Genomic DNA, 21,299 nt, shown 5'->3' with positions numbered 1-21,299 from the left:
TGGCGGGAGGAATCCAGTCTAGGGTGACTCTACATGGTAAGGGCAGCCTGGCAAAATGTTGCTTTGTAAGTATGGAGCTGCTGGTCAGGATTATGCGTGCAGCCTTGAGAGATGTTAGAGGCCAGATTACGACGTTCTATAGCATGTGCAAAAGGGTCTTAGACCCGTTTGCGCATGCTAAAAAGCATGGTCCCATGTACAAACAGTATTTTGTGAGTCGCGAAGAAATTGCGACTTGCAAAATACTGTTTTGCAACTCGCATTTAGGAAGGGGTGTTCCCTTTCTAAAAGTGACCGCAAAGCTATGTACCAATGTTTTGCAACCGCATTTGCGGTCTGCAAAACATTAGCAAATTACCACCTACTTCAAGTAGGTAGTAATGCATTCGTAAAAGGGAAGGGGTCCCCAGGGGACCCCTTCCCCTTTGCAAATGCATGCAATACTATTTTTTAAGGGCAGGTTGTGGTCCCAGGGACCACTGCCTGCCCTTAAAAAATTATACGAAAAGGTTTATTTTTTTCTTTTCATATGCATCCCGTTTTCCGTTAATGAAAACGGGCTGCATGTAAAAAATAAAAAAAAAGCAGCTTTATTTAAAAGCAGTCTGAGACATGGTGATCTGCTGAGTCCAGCCGGCCATCATCCCTGGGAGGACCTGTAATTCCCAATGGGCTCGCAAATTGCGAGACACTCACTAATATTCATGAGCCTCGCAATTTGCGACCCCATTGGGAATCGCTAACAGTGTTAAACACACTTGTTTACATGCCAAATAGTGCCTCGCAAATTATGAATCGCAATTTGCGAGTCGCAGTTTGGCAGCTCGTACATCGGGTCGCCATTCATTAATGAAGGGAGCTGTCCAGCATCAGGGGTGCTGCATTGCAACAACAGATACTACCGGGTCTAAACACATGCTGGATTACAAGGGATGTAGCTGTTGAACTTTGTACAGTGCCTCATTGTAAAGAGGGGAGATTTCCAGTTGATAGGGTCCTGCATTGTTGGGACAGGGACTGTCCTCCGCATTAGCTGCTATATTGTTAGGGTACCAGTGTGCTGCATAGTATGGAAGAGAGCTGCCCAGCCTCAGGGGGTGCTGCATAGTATGGAAGAGAGCTGTCCAGCCTCAAGAGGTGCTGTACCGTACGGGGGAGAGAGCAATGCAGTCTCGGGAGCTGTTGCAAAGTAAAGGGGGAGCTGTTCGGCCTCAGGAAGTGCTGCAAAGTATGGAAAAGAGCTGTCCAGCCTCAGATTGTGCAGCATTGTAAGGGAGAGGGCTGTCCGGGGTTCCAGAGGCGTGGTACGAGAGAGCTGCCAAGGCACAAGTGGTGCTAGATTGTAAGGCCGTGGTTCCCAAAGTGTGCGCCGCGGCGCCCCGGTGCGCCGCTATGAGGTGCCAGGGGCCTCATTTATGAAAGCCTTGCGCCATCGGTGCGTCACTTTTTCCCATGTTAAAAGTGACGCACCGGCGGCGCAAGGCCTTCATAAATAAGGCCCCAGGGGCGCCACGCTCACGATGTGGGAAAGGCATTGTCTCGTCCCCATTTTATACGCAGCTCTGATCGTTTCAGGTGCGTTGAGGCTGTCCGCCGTGCCTCGTGGGAGCCTCTCCTTCATAAGGTTAGTTACAGCTAGTTGTGCTCCGCTTTGTTTTTGACTGTGACTTTGACTCGGTCCGTGGAGCCCGCCTTTGCACAGTAAAATTATTAATCAAGTATCATGCTGCTCTTCGGCCCGTTTTACACTCGTATCACCAGCATTATTTTTACTGTAAAATAATGCTGGTGATACGAGTGTAAAACGGGCCGAAGATCAGCATGATACTTGATTAATAATGTTACTGTGCAAAGGCGGGCTCCACGGACCGAGTCAAAGTTTACACACAAAAAGCGCAAATTGTTCTTTTGAAGTAGACTGGGACAATTAGTAAAGTCTTTACAACTCTTCACCAAGGGTCTCGGGGCTTCAGATAAAAAAAACGAACAGCATTTCGTTTGTGAAAGTGGAAAAGGCAAGAAGTGCACGGGAGTCTTTATGGCCCAGACACAGCGTCGGTTTTCTGGTATTTACAACGCCTCAGCATATATATATACACCTTTCATTATGGCTTAAGAAGGATTTTGAAGCGGCCTTTGATCTTAGCTTTTATTTATGAATGTCCAACTTCTTACTTCAGGTCAGACTGGGAAGGGAGAGGGTTATGGCAACTAGATTTCAGGGAAAGAATCCTGTTAAAATTGCTCCCAGCCATATGCTTTTAACTGGTTTCCAGCTTCGGGGGCACGCACTGACCATCAAAGGTTCACATTTAGATGTATGCAGCGCTGCAGAGCAGGGGACACTCATTCAGAGATTGCGAAATCCGTGCCTGCATACATTGGAGGAGGCCACGCATGCAATTTTGGTCACTGCGTTTTATTTTTGGATGACATGAAGCTAATACAGCGGCTACCTACTGCTGCAAAACCAGCTCCGGCCTATTCTCTTCCTGTCACTCTGCGCTCTGGTCTTCAGCACGAGGCCGGATGCACGGTTGCTCTCAGTTTGTAAATACGGAGGTTGGGGCGAAGATCAGCATAGTACATGATTAATAATTTTACTGTGCAAAGGCGGGCTACAACACGGAGTGAGTTAAACTTTTCACTCGTGCTCGCTGGACATAGGGGCACATTTAGTGTTGGTTGGGATTTACAATACTGCCATTTGTTTCGGGGAGGATGCCACTGAGGGCTGTACTGGGCAGTTGTTCACTAAACTTCAGTTGTTTCTGATCCTGTGTAATGTGCCTTATAAATGTAGTTCACTGTGGCCACAAGTTAAACTCCCCAACCCAGTCCAAACCCACGTGTGCCTGAATGAAGAACTGGATTATTCGGAGTGCGCAGCCACAAGTTGCTGGGGAGGTAACCGGGTTTAATAAATCTATGCTGGCATTTGCGGAAATTGTTTACTAATTATCCCTCTTCTTCAAAAGTACGATTTGCGCTTTTTGTGTGTAAAGTAAACTTATACTTGCTCCGTGGAGCCCGCCTTTGCACAGTAAAATTATTAATCAAATACCATGCTGGTCTTCGGCCCAACCTCCATTTTACACCCATACCACCAGCATTTTTACTGTAAAATTTACATGTATTTTAATCTTTCAGCTTTTTTTGTTCCAAACGACCCTCATTTCTGTGGGGAAACTCCTGCACACATTAGGGGGGGACAGTCAAAGCAAGAGGACCGTAGAAGTGAAACAGGATGTTATATTGATTTTTTTAGATAGATGGTCCATTTTAAAGTGCATGGTACAGATTTTCTGAAGTGACCAAAGTTCCTATAGACATTTTATTGATTTGTCAGCAAACGCTACTGTGAATTGTATAATTTTGCCACGATGGTTTGTGTTTGTGGCGAGAATGAATTCTCAACATTGGATCAAATTAATCAATCCATCTTGCTTGGCACACTGTGAAAGTACTGCAATAGATACTTCATGTGCCTCTCTTCAGATTCAATGGCTTTGTTGTCAATTAATAATGTGAACATTGTTACAAATATGATTATAATACCTTCATTGCATCCCAATTACTTTAGAAAGCCGACGGTAAGTACTCCCGAGGTCGTGCTTACATCGCCCTCCCCCCCTCCCTTCCGCCCACCGGTAAAAAAATGGTGGGGAGCCACGGCCAACTGCCAATTAGGTCAAGGGAGCCATGGGTCAAAAAAGTTTGGGAACCACTGTCGTAAGGGAAAGAGCTTCCCAGGCTCCAGGGGTGCTGCAAAGTATGGGAGGGAGCTGTCCAGCCTCAGAAGCTGCTGCAAATCATGGGGGAGCTGTCCAGCCTCCGAAGGTGCTGCAAAGCATCGGGGAGCTACCCAGTCTCGGGAGGTGCTGCAAAGTATGGGGGAGATCTGTCCATCCACAGGAGGCACTGAATAGTATGGGAGAGAGATGTCCAGCCTTAGGAGGTGCTGCATATTATGGGAGAAATCTGTCCAGGAGGAGGTGCATAGCATAGGAGCGAGCAGTTCAGCCTGGGGTGGTGCTGCATTGCAGTGGGGAGGGACTTTCCAGTCCATCATCAGGAGGTGTTTCATGGTATGGGAGAGAGCTGTCCAGCCACAGGAGGTGCTGCATACTATAATAGAGTTCTGCCCAGGCTCAGGAGGTGGTGCATAACATGGGAGATAGCAGTCCAGCCTCAGATTGTGCAGCTTAGTAAGGGAGAGGGCTGTCCAGGCTCCAGAGGTGCTGCATGGTACGAGAGCTGCCCAAGCGCAGGTTGTGCATTTTATGGAACAGATCTATCCATCCTCAAGAGGTGCTTCATAGTATGGGAGAGAGCCGTCCAGCCTCATGGGGTGCTGTGTTTTAAAGGAGAGAGCTCTCCAGCCCCAGGAGGCGCGTTGGTTTAAGAGAGGGAGCTGTCCATCCTCAGGGGATGCTGTATTTTAAGGGAGAGAGCTGTCCAGCCTCAGGGGGTGCTGTGTTTGAAAGGAGAGAGCTGTCCATCCTCGGGAGATGCTGTGTTTGAAGGGGGAGAGCTGTCCAGCCCCAGGAGGTGCTGTGGGTTAAAGGAGAGAGCTGTCCATCCTCAGGAGATGCTGTGTTTGAAGGGGGAGAGCTGTCCAGCCTCAGGAGGGGCTGTGCTTGAAAGGAGAGAGCTGTCCATCCTCAGGAGATGCTGTGTTTTAAAGGAGAGAGCCCTCCAGCCTCAGGAGGTGTAAGGGAAAGAGCTTTCCAGGCTCCAGGGGTGCTCTTTAGTATGGGAGGGAGCTGTCCAGCCCCAGAAGGTGCTGCAAAGCATGGGGGGAGCTGTCCAGCCTCAGGGGGTGCTGCAAAGCATGAGGGGAGCTGTCCAGCCTCAGGGGGTGCTGCAAAGCATGAGGGGAGCTGTCCAGCCTCAGGAGGTGCTGCAAAGCATGAGGGGGAGCTGTCCAGCCTCAGGAGGTGCTGCAAAGCATGAGGGGAGCTGTCCAGCCTCAGGGGGGCTGCATTGTATAGGAGAGAATTATCCAGGCTCAAAAGGTGCTGCACAGTCCCAGGAAGTGCTACATAGTATGGGAGAGGTCTGTCGAGCCCCATGAGCTGCTACATCGTATGGGAGGGACCTATCCAACCTCAGGAGGTGTTTCATGGTATGGGAGAGATCTGTCCAGGCTCAGGAGGTTCTGAATTGTAAGCGAGAGAGCTGCCCACCCTCACAGGTGCTGCATTTTATCGGGAAGATCTATCCATCCTCAAGAGGTGCTTCATAGTATGGGAGAGAGCTGTCCAGCCTCAGGGGTGCTGTGTGTGAAGGGAGAGAGCTTTCCACCCTCAGGAGGTGTTGTGGTTTAAGGGAGAGAGCTGTGCACCCTCAGGAGGTGCTGCATTTTATGGGATAGATCTATCCATCCTCATGAGGTGCTTCGTGGTATGGGAGAGAGCCCTCCAGCCTCAGGAGGCGCTCTGGTTTAAAGGAGAGACCTGTCCATCCTCAAGAGGTGCTGTGGTTTAAAGGAGAGACCTGTCCATCCTCAAGAGGTGCTGTGGTTTAAAGGAGAGGGCTGTCCATCCTCAGGAGGTGCTGTGTTGTAAGGGAGAGACCTGTCCATCCTCAGGAGGGGCTGTGGTTTAAAGGAGAGAGCTGTCCATCCTCAGGAGGTGCTGTGTTGTAAGGGAGAGGGCTGTCCAGCTTCAGGATGAGTTGCAGTGCAGTGGGAGAGAGCTGCTCTGCCTCTGGTGGTGCTGCATAGTATGAGAGAGAGCGGTCCAGCCTCATGAGTAATAGAACAGAAAGGGCAGTTCAGAAAGGCATTAAAGACATGGATCTTTGGGATATCTGATGCTTGCTGTCTAGACCCAATGTAGGTCTTATTCTATACAATTGATCCTTGTCATTTACAGCACCAGGAGACTCCATTAGGAGTGACAGTTGTGCTATATAAGACTCACTTTTAATTTCATTTTCATAAGCTGCTACATAGTATGTGAGAGAGCTGTTCAGTCTCGGGTGCTGCTGCATTGCAGTGGGCGAGAACTGTCCAGCCTCAGGAGGTGCTTCGTAGTATTGGATAGATCTGCCCATGCTCAGGAGGTGCTGCACTGTAAGAGAAAAAGCTGCCCGGGCACAGGTGGTGCTGCATTGTAAGGGAGAGAGCTGTCCATCCTCGGTAAGTGCTGCGTTTTAAGGGAGAGGGCTGTCCAGCTTCAAGATGAGTTGCACTGCAGTGGGAGAGAACTGTTCCACCACCGGTGGGGCTGCATAGTATGGGAGAAATCTGTCCAGCCTCGGGAGGTGCTGCACTCTAAGAGAAAAAGCTGCCCGGGCACAGGTGGTGCTGCATTTTAAGGGAGAGACCTGTCCAGCTTCAGGAGATGCTGCAGGATATGGGAGAGAGCTGTGCAGGCTGAGGTGCTGCCCAGCCTAGGGAGGTGCTGCATTATAAGGGATAGAGCTGTCTAGTCTTAGGTGCTGTCCAGCCTAGGGAGGTGCTGCATTATAAGGGATCGAACTTTCCAGTCTTAGGGGCTGTCCAGCCTAGGGAGGTGCTGCATTATAAGGGATAGAGCTACTAGCTGTAGTCCCAAACAGAGGTGTTCTTCCCAAAGATCAGAACTTCTGTGTTGTCAGAGTTGAGTTTGAGGCAGTTGTCTCACATCCATTTGGTTATGTCGGTCATGGCGTTGCAGAAGTTGGTTTTGGCATTGGAGGGGTCTGAGGTGAGCAAGAGGATTATTTGAGTGTCTTCTGTGTAGGAGATTATGTTGAGTCCATGGGATGTGACGATGTCTATGAGGGGGGTCATGCAGATGTTGAACAGAGTGGGACTGAGTGATGATCCTGTGGTACAGCACATATGAAGTCCTTGGGTGCAGAGGTGTAGGGGGGCAGACAGGTGCTCTGTGTGCATCCTGTAAGGAAGGAGGCATCCACTTGAGGGTGTTTGCTGTATGCCAATGTTGTAGAGTACGTGGATGAGGGTGTGGTGGGCAATGATGTCGAACTCAGCAGAGAGGTTGATGATAATCAGGGCCACAGTTCACCATGGTCAGGAGAGTTCTGATGTCATCTGTGGCAGCGATCAGCATGGTCTCAGTGTTGCTGTTGGCATGGAAGCCTATTTGTGAGGCATTGAGGAGGTGGTTATGTTCCAGGCATTCTGTGATCTGTTGCTGGATGGCTTTCCCAAGTATCTTTGCTGGGTAGGGGAGCAGGGACTTCCATCGGCAGATTTTGAGGTTGGTGGGGTCAGCATGTTTCCATCTTTCTGGAAAGGTTTCTGTGGAGATGGATGTGTTGAGGTGCTGATTGGGATGGTTCCAAGGTTGAAAGGATGGTGGGTGGGGGTCAGTGGGTGCCCTGGAGTGGAGGGATGACATGATGGCTTTGGTGGTCTGAGTGGTAAGTGGAGACCAGGTGGTGATCCTTCAGGTGGTGTTTGCTGGGGGGTTGAGGTTGTTGAAGGCTGAGCAAGATAGGTTGGGGGTTGAAGTTGTTGGTGGTGATGATTTTGTTGTGGAAGTAGTCTGGGCATGTGTCACAGAGTTCTTGGGAAGGGTGGATGGTGTTCTCTGTGGCTATTGGGTTGGTGAATTCTTTGACTATTTTTAAAAGCTCCTGTTAGAAATGGGATTTCTGGCTGGCTTAGGCATGCACCCAAGTCAGGCAGTAACCACCACTCTAGTCAGGGCAAGGGAGTTACACACTGAAGATAACCCCTGCTCACCCCATTGGTAGCTTGGAAGAACAGTCAGGCTTATTCCAGAGGCAATGTGTAAAGTGTGTGCACATCACACTCACACATCAGCAGCACACTAGGCACATCACAAAAGAAATGCCACATAAGGTTTTGTAAAAATAGCCCTTAAACACATTAGAACATAATCTCATATATACACCGTGCCACCTGGCACTTGGTATGACTTTACAGGGATTATGTACACTACAGGGCCAATCGGGCCACTACCATAACCATCATAATTCACAATTAGTGAAGACAACCAGAAACTACTGGTAAGGGTGCACTTAGAACCAAGCATGATGCATGAACATCCTAGTATTACCTAGTATTGCATATTAGGCACACATTATAGTTACATCAGGCCCACCTTAGGCCTAAATCTCATTAACAGTGCATGGTGATCACTTATTAGATGCACACGTCACCTAATTGCATTATGTCCCACCAAAACATAGGGGCGAACATTAGTTAGTTTTATCCTCGGGGCCCTTCCTGAGCTTCCCCGCAATGCCCCTTTTTCAAAGTAAGGGCTCTACAAACTGTCTGCCCCTTCTGCGGACACAAGGCTTGCAATTAGCCCCCTAGCTACGGATGCACCAAAAACAATGCCCCCAACAAGATAGGTGTAGGAAATGGGAGGGGCGGAACAGCTCCCTCGGCGGGGTGACTTGCATGGTCCCTCGCATCTGGTCAGGTTCACCCAGTTGGATCAAGGCAGCTGCCCACTACCACACGGGGAGTTGCTATTCCTGGGGAATGGAGTAATGCTATCTCTTCTTCTAACACTGCCTCTCACCTGAGGTGGGGCCAAGCAGCACTCCTTTTGCTGGCCTGGGTGCAGGTGAAGCTCGATTCTCCGTTCTCCTTTCTTCCATTGGAAAGAAATAAAATCCACTTGCCCAAGGCATCTGCCCAACAAGGGTGAGCCGGAGCCTCCCTCGATGGCTCCTTGAACAGCAGCTGCCGGCAACCATGCGGTGTAGCCACTCAGCCGTGGAACTGATGAACACGGATCACTGGGCTCGGAGCACAGCCTCCTTTGGCCACACCCACAACCAGGCTTTGCTCTGCCTAGCTTCCAGCATCTCCTGCAGCTTCCTTCCTCACAGGCTGCCGGTCCCAGCAGGTTGCTAGGCAGCGTCTGGCTTCTCTGCGGTGCTCAGTTCCTGACAAGTGGCCATGCTTCATGCCTTCTCCTTGCTCGGGTGGGGTCTCAGCCCGGAACTCAGCCCCAGCACCTAGCACCCCGGGGAGTGCAAAGTAGCCTACCAAGTGGTTAAAACACATGGGGCTCCCAGCAAGCATGCAGAGCTCCGATTTTAGCGTTGCACCAGGACGCGAGGCACCCAGCAGTTTTACAAAAGGGTTACAAAGAAATTAACTTCAACTTGGGCACCTGCTGCTGTAAGCCTGTAAGTGCTTCCTGGCCTACTTGCAACTATTCTCTGACCCTGCTCTGACCCTTGAAGCAGGGTCAGAGAATAGTTACAAGTAGGCAATGAGGCGCCTGTCACGAAAATTAAACCTCAACAGGAAGCACTGACAGATATAAAAACAAGCATTTGCAATGCAATAGGTCTCGCATTAGGAAAGTTTGAGCTATTGGTTTTGTAAATGACAATTTTTTTTATTTATGTGTTGGTTTTGAAAATAGCTAAATTAATAGCTTTGTCATTTACAATGCCAATAGTTATAACTTTCGCAAATGTGACACCTATAGCATTTGTAATGCAACATGTTTTGTATTTACGTGACTTAGCTGTATTGATATTACAAATTACAATGGCTTTTACTTTTTTTAAATAATTAATACTTAAATAAAAGTGATTTTAATTTATAATGGCAATAGCTTAAACTTTTGTAAATAACTTTTGTGAAGATTATGTTCAGTGTATTTTATTGTGACGAAAATCCAAGAACAGAAGTGAAATATTAACATCTTTTTGTGACATTTGTAATAAAGTTTGAAACATTGAGGGAACATATTTGAACCAGTTGTTGTTGAATGGTGCGCAGAATGATGCTGGGGTGGCACTGAGTGGTGCTGTGGTGATGCTGAGTGGTGCTGTGGTGATGCTGAGTGGTGCTGTGGTGGTGCTGAGTGATACTGGGATGGCGCTGAGTGATGCTGGGGTGGTGCTGAGTGGTGCTGTGGTGGTGCTGAGTGATAATGTGGTGGTGCTGAGTGATGCTGTGGTGGTGCTGAGTAATGCTGTGGTGGCGCTGAGTGGTGCTGCGGTGGTGCTGATTGGTGCTGTGGTGGTGCTGAGTGATGCTGTGGTGGTGCTGAGTGATGCTGTGATGGTGCTGAGTGGTGCTGTGGTGGTGCTGAGTGATAATGTGGTGGCGCTGAGTGATGCTGTGGTGGCACTGTGTGATGCTGTGGTGGCGCTGAGTGGTGCTGTTGTGGTGCTGGCTGGTGCTGTGGTGGTGCTGAGTGATGCTGTGGTAGTGCTGAGTGGTGCTGTGGTGGTGCTGAGTGGTGCTGTGGTGGTGCTGAGTGATGCTGTGGTGGCGCTGAGTGGTGCTGTGGTGGTGCTGAGTGGTGCTGTGGTGGTGCTGAGTGGTGCTGTGGTGGTGCTGAGTGGTGCTGTGGTGGTGCTGAGTGATGCTGTGGTGGTGCTGAGTGATGCTGTGGTGGTGCGGAGTGATGCTGTGGTGGTGCTGAGTGGTGCTGAGTGATAATGTGGTGGTGCTGAGTGATGCTTTGGTGGTACTGAGTGATGCTGTGGTGGTGCTGAGTGGTGCTGTGGTGGTGCTGAGTGATAATGTGGTGGTGCTGAGTGATGCTTTGGTGGCACTGAGTGGTGCTGTGGTGGTGCTGAGTGGTGCTGTGGTGGTGCTGAGTGGTGCTGTGGTGGTGCTGAGTGATGCTGTGGTGGTGCTGAGTGATACTGTGGTGGCGCTGAGTGGGGCTGTGGTGGTGCTGAGTGATAATGTGGTGGTGCTGAGTGATAATGTGGTGGTGATGAGTGATGCTGGGGTAGCGTTGAGTGATGATGTGGTGATGCAGAGGGCAGAAAGGCACAAAAAGCAGTCTAACAAAGGGCAGACGGGCAGAAAAACAATGGCAAAACGAGTCTAACAGAGGGCAGAAGGGCACAAAAAAACAGTCTAACAGAGGACAGAAGGGCAGAAAAACAAGGGAAAAACGAGTCTAACAGAGGGCAGAAGGGCACAAAAAACGAGTCTAACGGGGCAGAAAGGCACAAAAACAAGTCTAACAGAGGGCAGAAGGGCACAAAAAATTAGTCTAACAGAGGACAGAAGGGCAGAAAAACAAGGGAATAACAGAGGGCAGAAGGGCCCAAAAAACGAGTCTAACAGAGGGCAGAAGGCAGAAAAACAAGGGAAAAATGATTCTAACAGAGGGCAGAAGGGCACAAAAAACGAGTCTAACAGGGGGCAGAAGGGCAGAAAAACAAGGGAAAAACGAGTCTAACAGAGGGCAGAAGGGCAGAAAAACAAGGGAAAACGAGTCTAACAGAGGCCAGAAGGGCACAAAAAAGAGTCTAACAGGGGGCAGAATGAATCCCGCCCTGCGTGTTTGTCCACGAAGATGCCACCTTTTTGTGCAATACCTCTACTCAACTGGAGTACTTTCTACTGTCTAATCAGTAAGTGATGTCTCGTTGGCTAAATGTATAGGGGCAGATTTACAATAACTGGCCATTCCCCAGGGATGCGCCAGTTATTGTGCGCCGCAGCTCCGCCACCCATGTGGCGCCGCATTTACAAGGCGGCGCACCATGTGGCAAAAACGGCACAGAAGCGTCTCGCATCTGTTCTGTAAAAGCAGCGCATTGCTGGAGCTGCGTCACGCTTGCGACGCAGCTCCAGCAATGCTCTGGGGGGCCCTATCTCCCCAATGCTGCATCAAGCTTTGTGCCTGCTTCAAGCAGGAGCAGGGTTTTGACGCAGCATTGGCCTAAAAGTGACTGAGTGAAATCTTGTAGATTTCACTCAGCCACTTCTAGGAGGCGTTCCTGCGCAGGAACGCCCTCCCCTGTGCCAGAACTCCTCCTGATGGTGCAGGGCTTTACAACGTGACGCATCTCTCAGATGCGTCACGTTGTTAATACCCAGCACCATGGCGCATCTTTTGTGCTGCCGCTGTGTCACAAAAGGTCTCGGTAGAGGGTGGCAGTGGTGAACCAGAGGGTGGCAGTGATGAACCAGAGGGTGACAGTGATGAATCCGAGGGTGGCAGGGGTGAACCAGAGGGTGACAGTTCTGAACCAGAGGGTGGCAGTGCTGAACCAGAGGGTGGCAGGGGTGAACCAGAGGGTGGCAGTGATGAACCAGATGGTGGCAGGGGTGAACCAGATGGTGGCAGGGGTGAACCAGAGGGTGGCAGTGGTGAACCAGAGGGTGGCATGGGTGAACCAGAAGGTGGCAGTGGTGAACCAGGTGGTGGCAGTGCTGAACCAGAGGGTGACAGTGGTTAACCAGAGGGTGGCAGTGGTGAACCAGAGGTGCTGTGATGAACCAGAGGGTGGCAGTTGTGAACCAGAGGGTGGCAGTGGTGAAACAGAGGGTGACAGTGCTGAACCAGAGGGTGGCAGGGGTGAACCAGAGGGTGGCAGGGGGGAACCAGAGGGTGGCAGTGATGAACCAGAGGGTGGCAGTGGTGAACCAGAGGGTGCTGTGCCCATACACGACCGCATGGGTAACTTCGCACAAATTCGCGGATTTTGCGGATTGCGAATTCGATTTCGCGCGAATTCGCGGAACGCGAATTCGCAAATTTCGCCCATACTTACATACCATACTTGATCACGCCACCCCTCTACTATCAGGAATTACCACTGAAACACATATCAGAGGATCCCCAATGCATTCCTATGAGAGGGCAGCCTCACAGTAGTGAGAAACCAAATAGGCTGTTTGTCACTACCAGGACATGCCACACTGTTAAGGCACATGTCCTACCTTTTACCTACACCACACCCTGCCCATAGGGCTAGGTAGGGCCTACCGTAGGTGTGACTCATATGTAGTAAAAGGGGAGTCACAGATGTGGCACCCACTTTATGTGCCACGTCACAGTGGCAGCAAAACCCTGTGTGCAGGCCCTGCAATGGCAGAGTCCTGAGACAGGTTTGAATGGCTACTTTGGTGGGTGGCGCTAGCAGTGCTGCAAGCCTACCAGTAGCATTTAATATACTGGCCCTGGGTATATGAGATACCACTTTACAAGGGACTGATGGGTAAATTAAATACGCCAAACAGGTGTAGACCAATCTTGCCAAGTTTACCATAGACAGCACATGCACTTTAATACTGAGCAGCAGTGATAAAGTGCCCAGAGTCCTAAAACCACCAACTACAGGTCAGAACAAAATACAGGAGGAAGGCAAAAAGTTTCCGGGATGACCCTGCAGAAAGTGCCAAGTCTAACAGCTCCTTCATGTGGTTTGCCACAGTATTGATGCATCTCTGTCAGAGGCATTCATGGTGGTGCGCCATATTTTCTCGAGCCGGTGGCAGCTGTGCTTGGTGGTTCTGAACATTGGGGTGTACCAACTGGCTTGTTGAGAGGTTTTGTCTGCTTTTACTGGTTTCAACGAGGCGAGTTTTGTGGTGCTGAGGTCCTGTGTCCATTGAGTCTCAGTTGCCTTGCCCCAGCTTCAGTGGGGGGTGCTGTGGTGCTTGGTGATGGTGTCGGAGATGGAGAAGTAAACTCAGGTGTGGTAAGTACAGGTGAGTTCCGTGGTGTGGGTAAATTTGATTATGTTGCTGGAGGTGAAGATAGTGTTGAGTGTGTGCCTGGCTTTGTGCGTGGGTTCGGTGACCAGTTGGGTGAGGCCGATGCTATTCAAGCTCCTTAAGAAGGTGAACGAGTTAGTGTTGTTGTGATCATTGATGGGGAAATTGAGGTTGTCAAGAAGGAAGTAGCGGTAGGAGTCGATGGCTAGGGGGTGATGAGGCTGTAGATGGCATCACGGGAAGTTAGACTGGGTCAGGGTGGCCTGTTGGCAAGGGTGCCTCTTATCATTGTCGGTCTGTAGGTAGATGTTGAGGTGTTCCATGAGTGGCATCGGGTTGTCATTGGTGACAATGCAGCAGATGGTTTCCCTGAAGATGATGGTAAATGTCCAGTATTTGTAAATGCCCAGGCCATGTTTGTTGGTGCAGTCTTGGTGTATCATTTTATAGCCATCTGGAGTTGATATTGGGGTTTGAGGAGGAGCTGAGCCACATTTCGGTGATGAACTCAATGTCTGGAGAGAGGATGGTGTTGGTATCTCAGATTTCTGTGGCATGTTTGCAGAAGAATTGGGCATTGAGCTGGATGCAGTGGAGCAGTTCCAGGTTGTTTGAAGTCATCTGATCAGGTGCATTTGGGGTCTGGTGCAGGTAGGAGGTCCGGTCCTGTGTGGTAGGCGATGCGGCAGTGGTGGCAGGTGCAGGGTCCTTTGGTTGATTGTGGAGATAACGTGAGGAAGCTGTTGTTGCAGTGTCTGGGGTCCAGGATCAGGAGCTCCTAAACAGTGTAACAGCAGATGGTAGGAAGGCCAGGATCCTGGTGTTGGGCACGGTCCAGGTGCGGTCGGGCGCAGGAATGCTTGCCTTTGGCAAGCTGGCAGCACACCATGCAGTGGCCTCCATAAGTAGTCCTGGGATGTGGGAAGGGCTGTCAGGGAGGTGGGAGGGTGGGGAGTGGGTCCCACATTGGGAGCAGTATGAAAACGACAGGAAATGTGGGCAAAATAGCAATGGAGAGGCCAAACCCAAACTAAGCCAGCAAAATAAACCAACAAAGTGAAATACATTAATAAACCAACAAAGAGAAATAAAGTTAATTAATTATTTAAACTAACATCAAGCAAAATTCCATGATGACAAAATTAAGAATCATTTCCAATCAGGCAGGACCTGTGCACAGCTGGATCGATCAGGATGCAGCAGTGACAGGTAGCTCAGTGCCAGACTCGTGAAGCTGTGTCAGCGGCAACTGGGAACGGCGCCACGACCAAGGGTCAAGGGCTAAGGCAGCTGTTTCTTAATTACACAAGCTGTCCAGCATTTGAGGTGCTGAACTGTGCGGCAGCTGCTTTTTAAAACTATGCGCTCTCTGGCACCTGAAGTGCTGAACTGTAAATCAGCTGCTTCTTAAGAACAGGAGCTCTTACGAACGGTAGCTGTACGGCATCTTATGCTTAACTGTAAGGCAGCTCGTAACCAGAGTTAGGAACCTGCCGATGTCCATTAAGAGGTGTGAATACACCCCAGGACATTAGCGACAGCCTTAATGACCATTTGTTTTTATTTATTTGGGACGAGCATGAGTGTCTTCATGTGGGGCAGAGGGCCTCTTTTGTAGCTCTCTGTACAAGGCACCAACCCTCCAAGGCCTGCCCCTCCTCACACGGTGGCATTAATTTGTAAGTTGGCAGGTATGCCTTAGATGTGCTGAACTGCAAGCCAGCTGCTTAAGGAGAGGAGCTGTTCAGCATCTGAAGTGGTGAACTGCAAGGCAGCGGCTTAAGGAGAGGAGCTGTTCGGTATCTGAAGTGCTAAACTGTAAGGCAGCTGCTTCTTAAGAACTAGGTATGGGCGGAAAATTGCTTCCACTCGCGGAATTTGTGAATTTTTGGCAATTTTGAGACCCGCGAATTGCACGAAATTGCCCCAAAATTCGCAATTCGCGAGTTGGCGGATTTTTTTTTCTTGTTCGCTCTTCAAAAATACAATCTCGCGTGCGCGGCATTGACTTACCATGATTCTGCATTCGCTGATGAGTTTTCCTCCCTGTTCGCTTGCGATGCGAGATTTTGGTAGCTGGCCGAGCGACGCCACGATCGCGAACCCATCATTGCGACCCAAAACAGGAAATTGCAAATGCGAGCACGTCATTGGGGCCCGAAACAGGAAATTGCGAACGCAAACACGTCATTGCGACCCGAAACAGGAAAAAGGGATCGCGAGCAGGCTGGTTAAGTAGAAACAACATGTTCACGACCGTTGCGACTGCATGCGCAAGTTCTCGTTCCCAAACTGGCAAAAAAATCTCACAAACTCGCAAAAAAAAAATTCGCAAGCTTGCGGAATTTGGCAGATTTTCGCGAATCCCGATTACGAATTTGCGCAAATTCACGTATCGCGAATTCGCAAATTCCAACCATGCTTATTAAGAACAGGAGCTGTCCATCATCTGAAGTGCTGAAATGTAAGGCAGCTGCTTCTTAAACAGAAGCTGTTTGGCATCTGAAGTGCTGAACTGTAAGGTAGCTGCTTAAGGAGAGAAGCTGTCTGGCTTCTGAAGTGCTGACCATTAAGGCAGCTGCTGCTTAAGAAAAGGAGTTGTCCAGCATCTGAAGTGCTGAAATGTAAGGCAGCTGTATCTTATGAACAGTTTAAGTTTAAGTTTATTTATTTTTGCATAGTTAATTAAAACCTTTGCAATAATGACACTACAAAATTCCTAAAACATCTTTGTTAAAACCAGTTAAAAGCCAAAAGTGGAGAACTCATTGCAGTTTAAAATCACAGTTGGGTTATGCTTGTTAAGGAAAGTCATAGGGTCGGGAGTTTTACCAATTTGAAGTTTAGTTGAATGTTTGCTTTGTTAAAGCAGGCCAACACTGCTTGCCTTCTATTGCGGATGCCTTTCAGTTTAAGAAGGTTATTTTAGGAGCTGTTGCCACCCTTGGTGCAGTTCTTTGCATAGGGAAATAAAATTAAGAATGTCGCCATTATTGATGTTACACAGCCTTCAAATATTTTGTCCTTTTGTCCTCAGACATGGTGGGTGGTGCTGGGTGCATGGAAGGAACCCCAGTCTGTACCTTAGGAAGTTCTTTTTTATGATCCTAGGATAGCCCTGGTTAAAGTATGGTTGTGGGGCAAGTGATTTGTAGGAGTTAATGGTCATCCAGGCATGAGATATTTTCAAGAAGCACGCCTTGTCCTCCAGTAAGGATATTAGTTTTATGTTTTTCCAGACTAGTTTTTTAAAGTTGAGATAGCCTAGTTGCGCATCCCAAAGTCCAGAGAGTTTGGTAGATTCCAAGGCTAACTGAAGGTGGTTTCTTGCCTGAGAGAACACCCTGTGTTGTATGTCGTGCCACAACAGATAGTTTAGCGTGTTTATAGTGGCACTTCTTATCTTATGCCAACAGATGATGTAAGCGCCATTCCTAGCTAAGACATGTTGTTGAAGGCCAAACTCCAGCCTTATTTGAGCGGGTGGTGTGTAGGGCAGAAGGCAGAACATGGTTCTATAAGCTTTAAACTGCGTGCTATCCAGCTCCTTAGCGTCTCTTCCCCGCATTGCCTCACTGCATCATATGAACAGGAGCTGTCCGGCATCTGAAGTGCTGACCTCTAAGGCAGCTGCTTCTTAAGAATATGACCTGTCCAGCATCTACAGTGCTGAACTACAAGGCCGCTGCTTCTTATGAACAGGAGCTGTCCAGCATCTGAAGTGCTGCACTGTAAGGCAACAGGAGCTGTCCGTCATCTGAAGTGCTGAAATGTAAGGCAGCTGCATCTTATGAACAGGAGCTGGCCGGCATCTAAAGCGTTGAACTACCAGGCAGCTGCTTCTTATGAACAGCAGCTGTCCAGCATCTGAAGTTCTGAACTGTAATGCAGCTGCTTATTATGAATAGGAGCTGTCCGGCATCTGAAGTGCTGAACTACAAGCAGCGGCCTAAGTAGAGGAGCCGTCCGGCTCTTGAAGTGCTGACCTGTAAAGCAGCAGAATCTGTCCGTCATCTGATGTGCTAAAATGTAAGGCAGCTGCTTCTTATGAACCGGAGCTGTCCGTCATCTGTAGTGCTGAACTACAAGCAGCCGCTTAAGGAGAGGAGATGTCCATCTTCTGAAGTGCTGAACTGTAAGGCAGCTGCTTCTTAACACATTGGCTGCTTGAGATATTCCCCTGCTGTGCTGGACCATAATAGAAATGGGTGTGGTCATTTTGAGCTCAGCTCGTCATGAGCACACGAGCAGTGTGCCTCATGGGCACCGAAGGGGTTAAACAGAAGCTGTCCGTCATCTGCAGCTGCTTTTTAAGAACAGGAGCTGTCCAGCATCTGAAGTGCTGAACTACAAGGCAGCTGCCTAAGAAGAGGAGCTGTCCAGCATCTGAAGTACTGAACTGCAAGGCAGCTGCTTCTTATGAACAGGAGCTGTCCGGCTCTCAAGTGTTGACCTGTAAAACAGCTGCTTCTTATGAACAGGAGCTGTCCAGCATCTGAAGCGCTGAACTGTAATGCATCTGCTTCTTATGAACAGGAGCTGTCCGGCTTCTAAAGTGCTGACCTGTAAGACAGCTGCTTCTTATGAACAGCAGCTGTCTGGCATCTGAAGTGCTAAACTCTAAGGCAGCTGGAGGCCAGCATCTCTCACTGTATTCTACCGTGGCACTCCTTGATGTCTAGCCCCCGGTCTCCCTCTTGCCTGGCCACCTCAAGGGTCTACCTTTAAACAGCACACAGAACTCAGAAACCCTGTTGCAAGTGGCACCCGGGGACTTTCTCTGTCCTTGGCTCCGCTGGCCTCTCCCCTAGGTAGCCCCAATGGGCCTCATTTATGAAAATTACTGCATCGCTGTGTGAAAGCAGCGATGCGTCAATTTTTATTGTGCCCTCCTTGCGACACCAATGATGTGTCATATTTTCAGTACGACGCATCATGTCGCAAGGAGTTACAGATGCATCAGTATTTCTGATGTATCTGTAGGCACAAAAATAACGCATAGCTGGAGTGTGTCACAAAAGTGACGCAACTCCAGCAATGGGTCGTTACACAAGGGCAAGTCCCGTGTGAAATGTGCCTGTAGCAGTCTTATGACTGCCATGAGGTAGGCATAAGAAATTGACGCATTTGAGTCCTAGAAGTGGCGCAGTGAAATCTCATAGAATTCACTGTGTCAATTCTATGACCCTTTCATGCGTCGGAACGCCCCCCTGCATACATTATACTTGGCGCAGGTATAATGTGGCGCAGGGGTTTACAATTTGACTCATCTCCCTTGATGCGTCACTTTGTGAATGTGACGCAACATGGGGCATTTGTTACACCACTGGTGCGTCACAAAAATTGACTCACCATCGGCGTAAAAGTGATGCAAGGTCTCATAAATAAGGCCCAATGTTTCTCTCCATGGTATCCTGGTCTCTCCCTTCCCTTCATGACCCCCTCAAGGTCTTACCATGTGCAGCATGCAGGACTCCATCATCCTGGGCAGTCTGCCCTCTCGTCTCCCTTATCCCTCGCTTGTCTTCTACTGCCTACACCTATCTGTCTCCATAGTCTCTCTCTACCCACAGTTCTCACACTAAGCAGCACCGAGATCTCTGCTTTCCTGCAGAATGCATCTGGCAGCACACAGTGCCCTCAGCACCCAGTGTTATCTCTTGTCTAGCCTCTTGGTCTGAACCTTTGACATCTGCCTTGTTGTCTAGTTTCTTCCTCCTCTCTGCTTTCTTGCTGTCTCCCCTGGTACCCGATGATCTCTCTCCCAAGTGGTCGCTCCCCTCCTGAGATCTCCAGGTCTCATCTTGAATAATACACAGGTTTTGGTTCAAACTAGGCTGTATATGGGCAACAGGTGGTTGTTCTTGGCTCCAAGCATGCACTTTCCAACTGCTGCTCAGACATCCTGCAGGGGCTGCCCTTCCTGGACCCCAATAGACAATTCCCACAAGACACCATGATTTCGCCATTTACAAAAAAATCGCAAAGTCGGCACTTTTGTAAAAATCCAGCGATTTTTACAAAAGTGCCAGCATAATAGGTTTTGCAAAAAAAGAAACCATGGAGTTCATTCTCTCTTTACAGGCTCTGTGCTGCCCCCGAGCCAGAGGGTGAGCAACAGGCCAGCAGGCAGCAGAGGTGTTAATTTCCTCTGTAACCGTGCCTTTGAAATTCAGAGCCCCATACTGTGCGATTAGCCTTCAGCCGCTTCACACCTTTGTGTGCCCACTGCAGACTCTGCAGACCCTTGAAAGGCTCTCCTGCCACCTCTGCGCATCTTCCTCGACCCCCTCTAGTCTTCTATTAATCCCTAACCTTCCCCATGTCTCTTTTTCTAAATATACTCAACACCCGATGCGTGCCCCTTCTCTCAACCCCTGCTGCCCTGCACACACAAGTTGTCCGTTGCCAGAAAGAGAGTGGGCATATTATCAAGGACCGGTGTTAAAATTATCGCCATTTTATCGGCAGGAAACTGCAGATAAAACGGCGATAATGGGCTTGATAATATGTTCTTATGAATTCCCATAGAAGCCCATGTTCTTGTGTTAACATGGGCTTCTATGGGAATTAACAAGGGCGTATTATTTATCAAGCCTATTATCGCCGTTTTATCGTCAGTTTCCTACCAATAAAACGGCGATAATTTTAACACCGGTCCTTGAAAATATGCCCCAGAGTGTCATATTGTATTCTACTCTCTTTGGCATCAGACACTCTCCGGTTCCAGGTTCTGTGCAGCTGGAGATTCGGCAACATTACAGACCGTGACATAGCATTCTCCAGCAGTGACAGAGCACAGGCCTTCAGTATTTTCTGGCAGGGTCTTTTTTTGCCCACCGCAAAAATACAGCACATTTTGAGGTTTCAGTCCCCAAATGTAGCTTTATTTGGCCCTAAAATTTGCCATTCAAAGCTGCAAAATCCTGGAGGGTCTGATTAGATCCCTTGCTGTTCAGCCCCTGCTACTGATCCCTAACTTGGCCGACTATCTTCCCTTGTACTCGGCTCCACCGCAGCCCTGCTCTCATGTTACCACACCCTAGGGCATATCTACAAGGACGGCGATAAATAGACGCAAAGCGCGCTTAGCCCTTTTCTATTTATCGCCGTCTATCGCTTGATTATATCACCCTGGTAGCGCATTATTTACAACGAGCTTCCCCAGGGTGATATAACTACCAGCGATTGTGGGGAGACCGCCCTTTTGTAGGGAACATCGTTGGTTTTCCAGCGATGTTCCCTGCAAAATGGCGGTAACCTTGCTGATACGACCCACAGGGTCATATCAGCACAATCCACCCCCATAATAGGCATGTCTAAGTCTGCATCTTAGCAGACGTTAGTTTCCGGTGAAAACAGAGGTTTTCGCCCAAAACTGACGTCTGCTAAAATGCGTTGGCAGCCTTGTAAATATCGCGATGTGCACATCAGCGATATTTACAAGGTTGTCCTGCCCAGTGACGCCCACTTTGCATCTCATTAGAGATGCAAAGGGAGGCATTGGGTAAAAGGGTGCTAACATGCGCTAATGCATGTTAGCACCCTCTTGTTAATAAGGCAATAGTTTTATCTCTGCTTTTTTGGCTTTAAAATCCAAAAAAGCAGAGATAAAGCCCTCGTAAATATGCCCCCCTGTATTCAGCCTTTTGTGGTCCCTGAGCCTCAGCTCCAACTTTCACTCTTTCGCTTACTATTGCTTCTTCTCTTGGATTTGGACCCTCCCGCCGCCCCCACAGTCTGGCGTTCATGGTCGCCATTCCCTAGGCTACGCGTCTAGTGGACGCTATGGTCAGCCCATCCAACTTCCGCTTTGTACCTCGTTGCAGCTTCTGCACTGCCATCATCGTCGATGTGTGATGAAACCCTGGAT

The sequence above is a fragment of the Lissotriton helveticus genome, chromosome 9 (genome assembly GCF_964261635.1).
Source record: "Lissotriton helveticus chromosome 9, aLisHel1.1, whole genome shotgun sequence".
Classification (NCBI taxonomy): domain Eukaryota; kingdom Metazoa; phylum Chordata; class Amphibia; order Caudata; family Salamandridae; genus Lissotriton; species Lissotriton helveticus.
This window is presented reverse-complemented; position numbering follows the sequence as displayed.